The 15,668-nt window shown below is 46.9% G+C and overlaps 1 long non-coding RNA gene across 2 annotated transcripts in view; it reads left to right on the top strand.

Annotated features, from left to right (window-relative positions):
• The first annotated feature begins 554 nt into the window (after positions 1 to 554).
• The window catches only part of LOC121013995 (uncharacterized), a 30,998-nt gene continuing 15,884 nt past the window's right edge, over positions 555 to 15,668 (top strand). Inside the window, exon 1 of one of the 2 annotated variants that reach the window (XR_005783011.1) lies at positions 555 to 805. This is a non-coding gene — a long non-coding RNA (uncharacterized LOC121013995). The remainder of the gene's footprint in view (positions 806 to 15,668) is intronic. The other variant, XR_005783012.1, reaches the window with a different exon arrangement.

Here is a 15,668-nt window from a genome sequence, read left to right as displayed (position 1 = left end):
ATTAGGCGGGAGTTTTTCACGTGCCTCTGCAGATATGTTAGAGTTTTCCAGAGGTGAGGATAGTACATATACATGTATATATGTACATATATATTTGTTCTCTTGCTTTTGTTATGTACACAGACAGGCATACCTCATTTTATTGCACTTTGTAAATACTTCGTTTTTATAAATTGACGGCTTGTGGCAACCCTGCATTGAACAAGTCCATCAGCATAATTTTTCCCACAGCATTTGCTCACTTCCTGTCTCTATGTTATATATTTCGGTAATCACAATATTTCAAACTTTTTCGTTATTTTTATATTTGTTCTGTGGTCAGTGATTATGATTCACTGAAAGCTCAGATGATAGCATTTTCAAGCAATAAAGCATTTATTTATTTATTTATTTATTTATTTATTTATTTATTTATTTTAATGTTTATTTACTTTTGAGAGAGCATGAGTAGGGGAGGGGCAGAGAGAGAGCGAGACACGGAATCTGAAGCAGGCTCCAGGCTCCGAGCTGTCAGCACAGAGCCTGACACGGGGCTCGAGCTCGCAAACCTCGAGATCATGACCTGAGCCGAAGTCAGACACTTAACCAACTAAGCCACTACAATAAAGTATTTATTAGTTAAGGTACGTACATTGTACATTGTTTTTGGGTTTTTTTGGACATGATGCTGTTACACACTTAACAGACCACACTATAGTGTAAACATACTTTTATATGTACGAGGAGAACCCAGGATTCTTTTGACTTTCTTTACTGTGATATTCACCTTATAATGGACTGGAACTGAACCCACAACATCTCCAAGGTATGCCTGTGTGTGTGTGTGTGTGTGTGTGTGTGTGTGTGTGTATAAAAAAGAGACAGAGAAAGGGGGTAAGAAATATTTGGAGGATTTGGTCCACATAAATGTAGGGGCTGACAAGTCAAAATCTACTCTATTGTGTATACATCACATTACCCATCTGTTGATGGGCACTTGGGTTGCTTCCACATCTTGTCTGTTGTAAGTAATACTGCTATAAACATGGGTGTGCAAATATCTTTTTAAGTCCCCAATGATAATCTTTCGCAAAATTATAGTATATGATTTTATGGTAGCGTAATGTATGCATATACCTATATACACATATACGTACATATGTGGCTAACAAGTCAAATTGAGGGAGGAGTAGATGTTGCGGTCTTGAGTCAGAATTCTATAGGGCATCACGCTAGAAATTCAAGGAGGGTTTCTGTACAACAGTCTCGAAGAGAATTTCTTCTTGGGGAAACCTCAATCTTTACTCTTAAGACCTTCAACTGATTGGCTGAGGCCCATCTACATTGTCTGGGGTCACAGCCACTTTACTCAAAGTTGACTGATTTAAATGTTAATTACAACCAAAATAATACCTCCACAGCAACATCTAGGCTAGTGTTTTACCAAACAACTAGAAGGCATGGCCTGCCAAGTTGATACATAAAATTAACCGTTGCCAAGAAAACTGGACCTCCCTCTTGTAGGACTTGAACTACAAAGCTTACCAAAGTCCAGCGTGTGAAAATGTAAAATGCATCTCCTTCAGTTGCAATTGTAAAGTGAATAATTTTTCAGTAACCTCTTCAGACCTCCCTTGGAACATGAAATTGCTTTTTTTTTTTTTTTTTAGTTTTTTCACATTTATTTTTGAGAGACAGAGATAGAGCATGAGCTGGGGAGGAGCAGAGAGAGAGGGAGACAGAATCCGAAGTAGGCTCCAGGCTCTGAGCTGTCAGCACAAAGCCCGATGCGGGGCTCGAACTCACGGACCGCGAGATCGTGACCTGAGCCGAAGTCGGCCGTGTAACCGACTAAGCCACCCAGGCGCCCCTGAAATTGTTTATTTATTAAAGAAACATATTTATTCCTCAAGCATATCCTACTGCCCTGAAAAATAAGCCTCACAAGAAAGCAATTTCCCCAGATCAAGCAGTGAGATGTGTAGTATAGAAAACAGGAAACAGTCCTTCCAAATACAAACCCAGGGCAATAGATTTCTTTTAGCAGGCAGCCCAGGTTTTAACTGAACTTAGGAAATAACCAGCATGGCACTAACAGTGGATACCTAACTACCCACATTTGTCATAATTTTATTTTTTTTTAATGTTTTATTTATTTTTGAGAGAGAAAGAGAGCACAGGTGAGGGGGGCAGAGAGAGACAGGACAGAGGATCTGATGCGGGCTCTGAGCTGGCAGCAGCGAGCCCGATGTGGGGCTTGAACTCACAAACCATGAGATCATGACCCGAGCCAAAGTCGAACCCTCAACCGACTGAGCCACCCAGATGCCCCTATTGGTGTTTTATTCTAGCTATAGTATGTTTTATTTTAGGTTGACTTTGTTAAACTTTTTTGAATTATTTCAGTTCAGGCCTCCATCAAGAGTTTTACATATGTGTTTTACATATGAGTTTTACAGTTTTACATATGTGTACACATGATAGGTGTGTGTGTGGTGTGTGTATGTGTGTGTGTGTGTGTATATATATATATAACATAAAATTTGAGCTACGTTTGAATTATTTATAGACATTTCACCATAGAGGATATACAGATGGCAAATAAACACGTGAAAAGATGTTTAGTTAATATCATTACCCGTTAAGGAAATGTGAATTAAAACCACAGTGAGAAATCACTACCCGCTATCAGAATGGCTAAAATGAAAATTACTAACAACACCAAATGCTGGCGAGGACATGGAAGAACTGGAATACATTCAAAAACACGTGGAACATACACGTGGCTGATACGTCTTCTGCAGGCAGGCGTGTGAGATGGTGCAGCCTTTCCGGAAAACAATTTGGCAGCTTCAGAAAGAAGGACACAGACAACTATCACATGACCCGGTTAATTGCACTCCTGGCGTTTATCCTAAAGCAATGAAAACATGTTCACACAGAAACCTGTGGGTGAGAGGGTGAATGTTCATAGTAGCTTTGTATGGAACAGACAAAACCTGGAACCAGCCCAGGTGTCCTTCACACAGGTGAATGATTGACAGACCTTGATCAATCCATACTATAGAATACTACTCAGCAATAAAAGGGAGTGAACTATTTTAATTTTTTAATTTTATTTATTTATTTGGAGAGAGAGAGGGCGCACTAGAGTGAGGGGCAGAAAGGAGAGACAGAATCCCAAGCAGCCTCCAGCCGTCAGTGCAGAGCCCATTGTGGGGCTCGAACTCACAAACTGTGAGATCGTGACCTGAGCCGAGATTAAGAGTCAGACACTTAACCGACTGTGCCACCCAGGCACCCCTGAACTTTTTTTTTTTTTTTTAATTTGAGACAGAGGGAGAGAGAGAATCTTAAGCAGGTTCCACACTCAGTGTAGAGTCCAAAACAGGGCTCAATCCCATGACCCTAGGTTTGACCTGAGCCCAAACCAAGGGTTGGATGCTCAACCAACTGAACCATCCAGGCACCTTGGGAGTGAACTATCGATTCCTGCAACAACCAGAATGAATGAGTCTCCGGGAAATTATGCTGAGTACCAAAATCAAATCAAATCAAAATCAATTTCAAAAGGTTACAATATATCTGATTCTTATATAACATTTTTGAAATGGCAACATTTTTTCAAGATTGGGGGAAGAAGAGCAGTTGGAAGAAGGAGGGAGGGGGGTTCTAAAAGGGCAGTACTGGCGATGGTGGCGGTGTTGGAACAGTTTGTATCTTGACTGTGGTGGTGGAGATGGAAACCCACACCCGTGATAAAATTGTATGGAACTTAATACATGCATACAAACAAATGAATACAGGTAAACCCGAAGAAATCGGAGTAAAACTAATGAATTGTATCAATGTCAATATCTTGGCCGATAGGTCTCAGGACCCTAACCGATGTTTGCACATCGATGTTCCTAGCAGCATTACTTCCAACAGAGAAGATCTGAAAGCAGCCTAAGTGTCCGTCAACAGATGACTGGAGAATGAGATGAATACATACATTATTCAGCCTTAAAACGGAAGGAAATTCTGACCCCTACTACAACACGGGTGAACCTTGAGGACATTATGCTGAGTGAAATAAACCAGGCGCAAAAGGACAAGTGTTAATATGATTCCACTTCCATGAAGTACCAAGACTAAGTAAATTAATAGAGGCAGAAAGTAGAATGGAGGTTTCTAGGGGCTAGAGGATGGAAGCTGGGAAGTTGATACTGAACGGTGACAGAGTTTCAGTTGAGGAAAATGAAAAAGCTCCGGAGATGGTTAGTGGTGACGTTTGCACAACAGCATAGATACAATTAATGCTACTAAATTGTACACTTAAACATTTTTTTAATGTCTATTTATTTTTGAGAGAGAGAGACACAGAATCTGAAACAGGCTCCAGGCTCTGTGCTGTCAGCACAGAGCTGGACACAGGGCTCAAACCCACAAATTGTGAGATCATGACCTGAGCCAAAGTCAGACACTCAACAGACTGAGCCACCCGGGCGCCCCAATTGTACACTTTAAAATGGTAAATTTTAGGGGCAGCTGGGTGGCGCAGTCAGTCATCCGACTCTCGATTTTGGCTCAACTCACGATCTCACAGTTTGTGGGTTCGAGCCCCACGCTGGGCTCTGCACTGACTGCCTGGAGCCTGCTTGCGACCCTCTCTCTCTCCCTCTCTTTCGCTCTCTCTCTGCCCCTCCCCTTATGCGCTCTCTCTCTCAAAATAAATAAACTTGAAAGTGATAATTTTATGTTACATGTTGGGTGTGTTCCGTCTCTCCTGTGCTTGTGAGTGAGCGTGCATGCGTGAAATCACACTTCTTGTGTGGCCTTTCTGGGTCTTCTCCCCCGAAGACGCCGCAGAGCGGCATTGGGATCTGGCCAGCACACCCATCCTCCCAACTTCCCCTCCCTCCCAGCCTGTCCAGGATGAGGGAACACTTGAATCTCTGGTTCTGTCACACTCCCTCAAGGTCTGGAGGAACAATGCACAGCATTCTGCGGTCTGTAGAACTCACTGCCCAGCTTTTATACCACACGAGCTGTGTATAATGTCTGCTTGGTTAACCTCACCTGGCCTGTCAGTGCTTATGTGAATTGGGGCCAATGAATAGACCAGTAGGTGCATCTGCTTATCAAATGATCTCGTAAGACATGCTGGCTCCCTTCTCAGTCATAATCCTACCCCGATTGCTAGAAGAAAATGAAAAAGGAAAGAGGTCCTCTCCTCTGGAAGCTGCAGTCACATTGGGCAGCAAGACAATTTAAATTAGGGGCGCCTGGGTGGCTCAGTCGGTTAAGTGTCCGACTTTGACTTGGGTCATGATCTCAAAGTTCATGAGCCCACGTGGGGCTCTGCACTGACAGCTCAGAGACTGCTTGGGATCCTGTCTCCCTCTGCCCCTCCCCTGCTTGCGCGCTCTCTCTCTCTCTCTCTCAAAATAAATAAAAATAAACTTTAAAACAAAAAGACAATTCAACCAAAATGACTTGATTTAGTCCTATGTATTGCGCGACTCCTCTGCCCTGACGGAGGTGGTGTTCTAGAGAAATCAACAGAGAACATTAGCCTGTGCATGCTTCCCACCTTCGCCAAGAAGGCACACTGGCAAAGGGGGCTTGTTCAAAACACAAGCCTGGAGAATCTCCTGGAGGCTGAGACCCTCTCAGGTGGAGCTCTGGAATTTTTTTTTTTTTTTTTTTTAATAAAAAGTACCCAAGATAGGGGTGCCTGGGTGGCTCATGATTTCAGTGCAAATACACAAACTCCCCAACCTACCCTGCAGGCTCGCCAAATCTCAGAGAAAGACAGCAGACCTCCAAGGAGGGGTTCCCAGTTAGTGTGGCCACGTGATTAAAATTATTATTTTGGGGGCGCCTGGGTGGCGCAGTCGGTTGGGCGTCCGACTTCAGCCAGGTCACGATCTCGCGGTCCGTGAGTTCGAGCCCCGCGTTGGGCTCTGGGCTGATGGCTCAGAGCCTGGAGCCTGTTTCCGATTCTGTGTCTCCCTCTCTCTCTGCCCCTCCCCCGTTCATGCTCTGTCTCTCTCTGTCCCAAAAATAAATTTTAAAAAGTTGAAAAAAAATTTAAAAAAAATTATCATTTTGGGGGCCACCTGGGTGGCTCAGTCAGTTAAGCGTCCAGCTTCGGCTCAGGTCATGATCTCATGGTTCATGAGTTGAAGCCCCACGTCGGGCTCTATGCTGACAGCTCAGAGGCTGGAGCCTGTTTGGATTCTGTGTCTCCCTCTCTCTCTGCCCCTCCCCGACTCATGCTGTCTCTATCTCTCGTGAATAAATTAAAAAAAAAATTTTTTTTAAAGAAGAGATGAACTTGCTAAAACTGATTCTCTCTCTGCCCCTACCCCACGTGCATGCACGCTGTCTCTCAAAAATAAATAGAACATCAAAATATGTATACATATATATATATATATATATGTATATATATATATAAAGTCTATTCATTTGAAAGCCATATGTCTGAGGGGATGTGGGTGGCTCAGTCGGGTAAGCATCTGATTCTTGGTTTCTGCTCAGGTCCTGATCTCTCGGTTTTGTGGGTCCAAGCCTCGAATTAGGGTCTACACTGGCAGCACAGAGCCTGCTTGGGATTCTCTGTCTCCCTTTCTCTCTCTCTACCCCTCCCCCATTCACTCTGTCTCTGTCTCTCTCAAAAAAATAAATAAACTTAAAGAAATAAAAATAGGGGCACCTGGGTGGCATAGTCGGTTAGGCGTCCAACTTTGGCTCAGGGTCATGATCTCACGACTCATGGGTTCGGGCCTCACGTCAGGCTCTGTGCTGACAGCTCAGAGCCCGGAGCCTGCTTCAGATCCTCTGTTCCCCTCTCTCTCTGCCCCTGCCCCTCTCTCTCTCTCTCTCTCTCTCTCTCTCTCTCTCAAAAATAAAATAAACTTAAAAAAATAAATAAATAAAACGTAGGATTTCTCCCCCTTCTGTTTGGGTACAGTTTAGCAGGCTGTATATGTAAGATGATCTAAAGCAGGGGTTCTCTGCCTCAGCGTCACTAATGTTTTGGATCCAGTAGTCCTCTGATTGGGGGGCCGTCCTGTGACTGTAGGGTGTCGGGCAGCAACACTAGCCTCATCCGGCACTGAGGACTGCAGCCTGGACCCTCTCCTGGGGGACACGTTGGAGCTCGGGCCTTTATCCAGCCTTTCCTGTGGAGGCCCCCCTTGTGGCAGAGAGCGCAGTGTTCTGGGTCTCTGCTCTTCCTCTTTCGGTCCTTCACCGACACTGAGCACCACGTGACTGACCATCCCACCGCTGGTGGCCGCTCACGTGATGGCTGGCTTGGTGCATACTGGCGAAGGAGAGATAAAGTTGGGGTGGCATCCCTCTCCTCTGTGTCCTCTCTCCAACATGTCTACCCTCTAGAACTACCCGGGTCTCTGCCACCAGGACCTGGTCATTTATTTATTTGTTTGTTTATTAAAGTTTATTTATTTATTTCAAGGTAGGGGAGAGGGGCAGAGAGAGACGGAGAGAATCCCAAGCAGGCTCCGCACTGTCAGTGCGGAGCCCGATGTGGGGCTCGAACTCAGGAACCATGAGATCGTGACCTGAGCTGAAACCAAGAGTAGGACGCTTAACCCACTGATCCACCCAGCCTCCCAACCCTCGGGTTTTTTTGTTTTTTTGTTTGTTTGTTTTTTTTTAAAGCCAACGATGAGAATAGTATTCAACCACGAAAAAGAAAGAAAGAGATGCCATTTGCCACAACAGGGGTGGACCTTGAGGGCATTGTACCAAGTGAAATAAGTCGGATAGAGAAAGACAAATACCAAATGATCTCAATTATATGTGGAATCAAAAAAAAAAAAAAAAAAAAAAAGACTAAACTAATCTAAAGCAAAACCAAGCTCATAGATACAGAGACCTGATTGGTAGTTGCCAGAGATGGGGGTGGGGGCAGGTGGACAGGGTAAAGGAGGTCAAAAGATACAAATTTTCAGTTACAACGTATATGTTACAGGGATGTAATAGTCACTATAGTTAATACTGTATCGCATATTTGAAACAGTAAACCTTAAACGTTTTTATCATAAGGAAAAAAATGGTGGTTTTATTTATTTTTTAATGTTTATTGGTTTTTGAGAGAGAGACAGAGTGCGAGCAGGGGAGGGGCAGAGAGAGAGGGAGACACAGAATCCAAAGCAGGCTCCAGGGTCTGAGCTGTCAGCACAGAGCCCGACGGGGGGCTCGAACTCACGGACCGAGAGATCACGACCTGAGCCAAAGTCGGGTGCTTAACTGACTGAGCCACCCAGCCGCCCCTATATCTCAATTTTTTAAAAAGGAAAATACTCCTACAGAGAAACAAAACAAATAAACAAGGATGAGAAGGGGTGGCCACAGGCTCGCTACGAGCAAGTCCCTTCAGCCTCCCTGGGGGCCAGTGTCAGGGACGACCCTTCAGAAGCGTCCCCTACCCTGTCTCCCCCCTTCCCGTGGGCACAGATTCTAGGCTATGAAGCCCCTACCACTTGTGGATGTCTGTACACCGACGTCGGGGCAGAGACGGGGCCAAGTGAGGGTGGGACTCGCTCTACATATTGGACGTTCAGAACCTTCAGTCCATAAGACAAATTGAGTCACCACCCTTCCATGACTAGTATCTAACCTTGATCTACAACTATAAAGTGTTCTGTATTTATGTGACGTCAGAGGCTTTTCTGCAAAACAGACACCCTCCCTGCAGTGTCTAACATCCAACTCCAACCCCAAGGGTGGAGCAGATTTTCCTATTTCTTTGTTCTGTAGGCCTACACGTCCAGGATCCTGTTTAAGGTTTTAGAATGCCTTCAATACTTGCCAAAATAAAAATAACTCCCCCCAAGGTGCCTGAGTGGCTCAGTCGGGTAAGAGTCGGGACTCTTGATTTCAGCTCAGATCATGATCTCACGGTCATGAGATCCAGCCCTGGGCAGGCCTCTGCTCTGGGCATAGAGCCTGCTTAGGATTCTCCCTCTCCCTCTGCTCCTCCCCAGCGCGCGCGCTCTCTCTCTCTCTCATATAATAATAATAATAATAATAATAATAATAATAATAATTAGTTCCCATAGGGAGGCCTGGCTGGCTCCTTCAGAAGGCTGTGCAACTCTTGATCTTGGGGTTGTGAGTTCAAGCCCTATGTTGGGTGTAGAGATTACTTAAGTAAATAAAACTTAAATAATAATGGCCATGAAAAAGAAATTCCCACTGCTTTCCATCCCCAGGGTTCTGACAACACAAAAATGTCTCCAAACACAGCAGGTACCCTTTGGGGGACAAAATGGTCCCCCTTGAGAAGCATTGATTTAAAGTAGCCTCTAACCATCCTTTCTCCTTTACTAGTTCCTGGAGAGCCATAGCAGGAATGACTGGTTAGCCCAGCCCTGGAGTTTGTACAGACACACACTCGTGTGGCCAGAGGACCATGCGGCAGGGGGAGGGTATGCCACAACCAATTGCCTGTCCCACCCGGCCCCTTTCCGTCCACCTGCTCGTTGCCTCTCCTGTGCATTCCCCTCCCCGTCTGTCTTTCACTGACCTCATTCTGCAGTGCAGGTCGGGCCTGGGAGTGGCATCCGTGAGATTGTGGCAGAACAGGTTGTCCAACCCTGAACTGGAGAAAGGAGAACCTGTCTCTGCCCACACCGGTGTTCCCAGAATATCACCTGCACATGTGCTCACAGGGTGACCTTGGGAAAGGAACAGGGGGTGGGGCCTCAGGAGCTCTGATTCTCCCAGGAGAAGGGTTCCACTGTCGTGGGTTTATCTGGCTGTTACTTCTCCTTGGGGCTGCTCACTTTTTAATCTTTCATCTAATTACTTTTTTTTTTTTTAAAGTGTTTATTCATTTTTGTGAGAGAGAGACAGTGAGGGCCAGGGAGGGGCAGAGAGAGAGAGAGAGAGGGAGACAGAATCCAAAGCAGGCTCCAGGCCCTGAGCTGTCAGCACAGAGCCTGACGTGGGGCTCAAACTCATGAACCATGAGATCATGACCTGAGCCAAAGTCGGACGCTCAACCGAGTGAGCCACCCAGGCACCCCAAATGACTTTTTTTTTTAATGTTTATTTATTTTTGAGAGAGAGAGAGACAGAGCCTGAACAGGGGAGGGGCAGAGAGAGGGAGACACAGAATCTGAAGCAAGCTCCAGGCCCTGAGCTGTCAGCACAGAGCCTGACATGGGGCTCAAATTCATGAACCATGAGATCATGACCTGAGCCTAATAAAATAGACACTTAACCGACTGAGCCACCCAGGCACCTCGTATCGAACGACTTTATTAACCCAAGACAGTTCTATGAAGACAGAAGCAGCCTCTTAACACTTGAAAGTGACAACCACCCAACACCCCTTAGAATGGCTGCTATCTAGAAAACCGAAAACAGGGGCGCCTGGGCAGCTCAGTCCATTGAGCGTGTGACCCTTTTATTCGGCTCAGGTCATGCTGTCATGGTTTGTGAGATCGATTTCCGAGTCCAGCTCTGTGCTGACAGCGTGGAGCCTGTTTGGGATTCTCAACCTCTCTCTCTCTCTCTCTCTCTCTCTCTCTCTCAAAATAAATAAGTAAACATTAAAAAAATAAATAACAAGTGCTGGCGAGGATGTGGAAAAATCCGAGCCCTCGTACCCTGTTGGTGGGAATGTAAAACCTGCCGTTGCTGTGGGATACAGTGTGGCAGTTCCTTGGAAAATTAGAAACAGAGTTACCATATGATGCAGCAATTCCCCTTTGGGGTGTAGAACCAAAAAAACTGAAAGCAGGATCTCAGAGATGTTGGTACATCCACGTTCAAAGCACCAGTATTCATCATAATAGCCGAATAGTGGAAACAACCCCGGTGCCCACCAACAGATGAATAAATACCAAATGTGGGTAATATTCAGACTGAAAAAGGAAGGACATTCTCACACATGCTACGATGTAGCTGGACCTTGAGGACATTATGTTAACATTATGTTAAGTGCAAGAAGCCAGACACAAAAGGACAGATATTGTATGATTCCTTTTAGATGAGGTCCCTGGAAGAAGCAAATGGATAGAGATGGGCAGGAAAAAGGTGGGAGCCAGGAGCTGGGGGAGGGGAATGAGGATTTAGTGTTTCATGGGGACAGAGTTTCAGTTTTGCAAGACAGAAAGTTCTGGAGATGGGTGGCGGTGATGGCCGCACGACAGTGTGAATGTGCATAATGCCACTGAGGTAGACACTTAAAAACAAAGTTTGTGGGGCACCTGGGTGGCTCAGTCGCTTGGGTGTCCGACTTTGGCTCAGGTCATGATCTCGTGGTCCGTGAGTTCGAGCCCCGCGTGGGGCTCTGTACTGACAGCTCGAAGCCTAAAGCCTGTTTTGCATCTGTGTCTCCCTCTCTCTCTGACCCTCCCCCGTTCATGCTCTGTCTCTCTGCCTCAAAAATAAATAAACATTAAAAAAAATTTTTTTAAGTGGTAAATTGTATGGTTTGCATACTTTGCCTCAATTTGGAATAATCCTCATAAGCAGTAATAAATCCGTGCCCCCCAGCTGACCTCCCCCAAGCCCGCCCGGGGTCCTCACGACCAACCGCAGGAGCTGGCTGGCAGATGGGAAGATGCTCCCAATGAGAAGCATCAGGCCTGGCTGGTCACCCCCGGGGAAAACCCGAAGGCTGCTTCCTCCGGGCAGGATCACGACAGCTGTATTTATGGAGGGGGCGTGGAGGTCCTCGTCGCGAAGCTGTCTGTCGTCCTCGGCCCTCCTGAGATCAATCGCTCAGCCCACATGGCAGGATGGAATTAGAAGGGCCCTGAGTCAGTGTGCACAGGCAGTAGTTCCTGCCCAGAGCCTCGCTTGGCCCACAGGGGAGGAAGAGAAAAGCCACCCTCGCAGCGGCTGGACGCCTGGCGCTCCCTTGAACGAGCATCCGCTGGCCCTTTTGCTCTGGTGTTAATCAAATCTAGCAGAATGGCCTGCCGTGCTACCAGACACTGCTAGATGCCTGGATTTGGATTTGTTTCCCTTCATCTTTAAAATTCCCCCCCAAAAATGGGGCGCCTGGGTGGCTCAGTCGGTTAGGCGTCCGACTTCAGCTCAGGTCACGATCTCGCGGTCCGTGAGTTCGAGCCCCGCATCGGGCTCTGAGTTGACGGCCCAGAGCCTGGAGCCTGCTTCCGATTCTGTGTCTCCCTCTCTCTCTGCCCCTCCCCCGTTAATGCTCTGTCTCTCTCTGTCTCAAAAATAAATAAACGTTAAAAAAAATAAAAAATAAAAAATAAAATTTCCAAAAAAAAAAAAAAATAGGAGAGGCCAGGGATTATGTTTCTTTTCTTTTTTTTTTTTTTTAATGTTTATTTTTGAGCGCGAGAGAGAAACAGAGCATGAGCAGGGGAGGGGCAGACAAAGCGAGGGAGACACAGGATCTGAGGCTGGCTCCAGGCTCCGAGCTGTCAGCGCAGAACCGACTCGGGGCTCGAACCCACGAACTGTGGGATTATCACCTAAGCTGAAGTCAGACACTCAACCCAACCGACTAAACTACCCGGGAGCCCCAGGCCAGGGATTGTGTTTCTAATGCAAGATGAAGATAGCATTTCTTCTGAAATCAGCCTCTAGAATCTTCTTAAGCTAGAAGGACCGGACCAGTGGCTGCACTGACCTAAGCTGAAGTCCTTACCATGCCCCCACAAGACCCCTGCCCTCACCTCTGCAAGTCCCCACTCATTGGCTCACGCCAGCCACAGCGGCCTCCTCACTGTCCTAACAGCCTGCCAGGCACATCTGTGCCACAGGGCCTTTGCTCCTGCTGTCTTTCTGCCTGGAGCATTCTTTCCCCCATCCCTCCGCTCCCTCAGACTTTTACTCGAATCCCAACTTCTGTAGTGACTCTGTTTTATATTACAGCGGCTCCCTCAGCACCCAGCTCTCCCAGCACCCTTTCCACTTTTCCATTTCTCTAGGGCATGCTTTCCTTTTATCGCGGTCTCTGGTTTACTTATGTGCCATGCTGGCCATCTGTCCCCCATGGCCCTCACGTGCCTTTCCCATTAGCGTTAGAGCTCGGTGGGAATGTGGGGTCTTCTTTTTGTTCCTTAGTGTGTCCCATGTGTCTGTAATAGTGCCTGGTGTATAGTGTGTGCTCAGTAAACATAGTCAAATAAACGAATTCACTTGTGCCGCCAGTATGACACCGTGTATTAGAATTTGCACAGTATTCAGTGGCCGGGAAGGATTCCCAGACTGTGAGTGATTTGTAATTATTTTTAAGCTAGCATATACTATATTTAAAAAAAATTGTGGCAAACGTGTGCGTCGGTCAGCAGCAGCTCCGTCCCTCCAGGGGCTCGAGGCCAGTGTCTTTCACATCCAGCTTCGCTGTTAGTTTCTAATGGTTCTGTTCTGTGATGTCGTGATTTATAAGAAATATATATTTGGCTTTGTCCCATTTCTGGCACAGAGCTCCTAAAACCCTTGGGATGTCACAAGCGGTAAGAGGGATAGAGGTGTTGGGATGCCTGGCTGGCTCAGTCAGAAGGGCATGCAACTCTTGGCCTCAGGGTTCTGAGTTCGAGCCCCACGTTGGGTAGAGATTGCTTAAAATCTTACCAAAAAAAAAAATGATAAAAGTGTCTTGATATTAATCATAAGCACACCTGAATTTATATTAATGAGGTGAGTTTTGGGGCACCTGGGTGGCTGAGTGGGTTAAGCTTTGGTTCAGGTCATGATCTCGCAGTCTGTGAGTTCGAGCCCCACGTCAGGCTCTGTGCTGACAGCTCAGAGCCTGGAGCCTGCTTCCGGTTCTGTGTCTCCCTCTCTCTCTGCCCCTCCCCTGCTCACACGCTGTCTTTCTGTCTCTGTCTCTCTCTCTCTCTCTCTCAAAAATAAATAAAATTTAAAAAAATTGTTTTTAAATGAGGTGACTTTTGGAAAGCACGGGAGGAGGGGGGCTGGTTGTCCAGGGAACCAGTGCTGTGATTGGAGAGCTGGCACATTCAGTCCCTCCCCACACCAGCCTCCGGGGACAGTCGAGGGACTGGAGAGTGAATCTACGGCCAGCGGTCAGTGATTTCATCAAACAATGCCTATGTCATGAAGCCTCCATAAAAACGCAAAAGGATGGGGTTCAGAGAGCTTCCAGGTTGGTGAACCGGATGCACTTGCATGCTGAGCCCCAAACTCTGCAGGGACAGATGCTCCCGGGTCTGGGACCTCACCCTACGTATCTCTGCATCTGGCTGTTGATTTGTATCCTTTCTTATCCTTTGGTGTAAACGGCTAATCTAGGAATTACACTGATTCTCTGAGTCCTGTGATCTGCCCCAGCAAACTGCTCAGACCTGGGGAGACGGTTATGGGAACCTGTGATTTAAAGCCAGTCCATCGGAAGCACAGGTGACAAGCTGGATTTGTGACTGGTGACAAAGGGGCAAGGAGGCAGTCTTGTGGGACTGAGCCCTTAACCTGTGGGATCTGATGCCATCTGTAGGTGGGGTGTGGGGAGTAAATGGATCTCGTTCTCAGAGAACTGTGGTTGTCCGTTTTGACCTGCCTTCCGTCCCCACCCCCACCAAGGGCTTGCTGTCACGTCACCTCCCTCAGAGTTGTCCCAGGGCTGGAGCAACTTCCCCGGGCGGCATCTGCCAAAAGCTGGGACGACATCTGCTACCCTCAGCCATCTGGGGCGAGGGGTGGCAGAGGGGACAATCAACAGAGAGACCGAAAAGCCTGGTGAAAGGAAATGACGATGGCCTCCAGATGGGACACGAGGAAAAAGTCAGTCGAACACAAAAGAAAGCAGTAACAGAGGACTTAGGAGCAAAACAGATCCAAGATGTACAGGAAAAAGTAGTCCTGTGTCTCTCAGCAAACGTTTCTTCGACCTTGACCATGGCCAGACACTGGAGATTTAACATCCAGCAGCTTTCATTGACCCCGGGGAAGCATTTTCCTCCCAGCACATCGATGTGTGACCATATATACAGATTATTGCTGACCAGGGAAGCGCACCCAAGTTACAGGGTTTTTCCCGGGATTTCATTAGGTAGGCGTGACTGACTGGATCATTGGCCACGTGGATCGATCAAAAGCTCATCCCCTCCCCTCCCTAGAGGTTGGGGTGATAGCACAGAGCTCAGCTCCCGCCATCTGATCACGCAGTTGGTCTTTCTGGCGTGGTCAGCCCCCACCCCAAGTCATCTCCTAGCGTAAATGATCCGGGGCCGACCATGAGTCATCAGGTTGGCGTAAGTTACCAAGTGGCCTGAGGTTCCCACCATGAGTAACCAACAAGATCCTATCGGGGAAGTCCCGACGGTTTAGACGTGACCTCCGGAGAGCCAGGACGGACACCAGGCCTCTCTTTGGGTACTTCTTCACCATACGGTCTTATACCTCAATTTAAAATTTATCAAAATAGGGGGGCCTGGCTGGCTCAGTCGGTTAAGAGTCAGACTCTTCATTTTGGCTCAGGTCATGATCTTGGAGCTCATGGGTTCCAGCCCTTCACTGGGCTCTGTGCTGACAACGCACAGCCTGCTTGGGATTCTCTGTCTCCCTCTCTCTCTGCCCTTCCTTCGCTCATGCTCTCTCTCTCTCTCTCTCTCTGTCTCAAAAAGAAATAAATACACATAAAAAAATAAATTTTATCAAAATAATAACTCCACATGTAGGCCAATTGTAATAAAACCTAGTCATCAGAGAGAGAGAGAGAG

This window comes from Herpailurus yagouaroundi, unplaced genomic scaffold (genome assembly GCF_014898765.1).
Source record: "Herpailurus yagouaroundi ecotype Mexico unplaced genomic scaffold, PumYag 200, whole genome shotgun sequence".
Taxonomy (NCBI): Eukaryota; Metazoa; Chordata; class Mammalia; order Carnivora; family Felidae; genus Herpailurus; species Herpailurus yagouaroundi.
The sequence above is the reverse complement of the archived record's forward strand: the minus strand, read 5'-3'. Positions and strand labels throughout refer to the sequence as shown.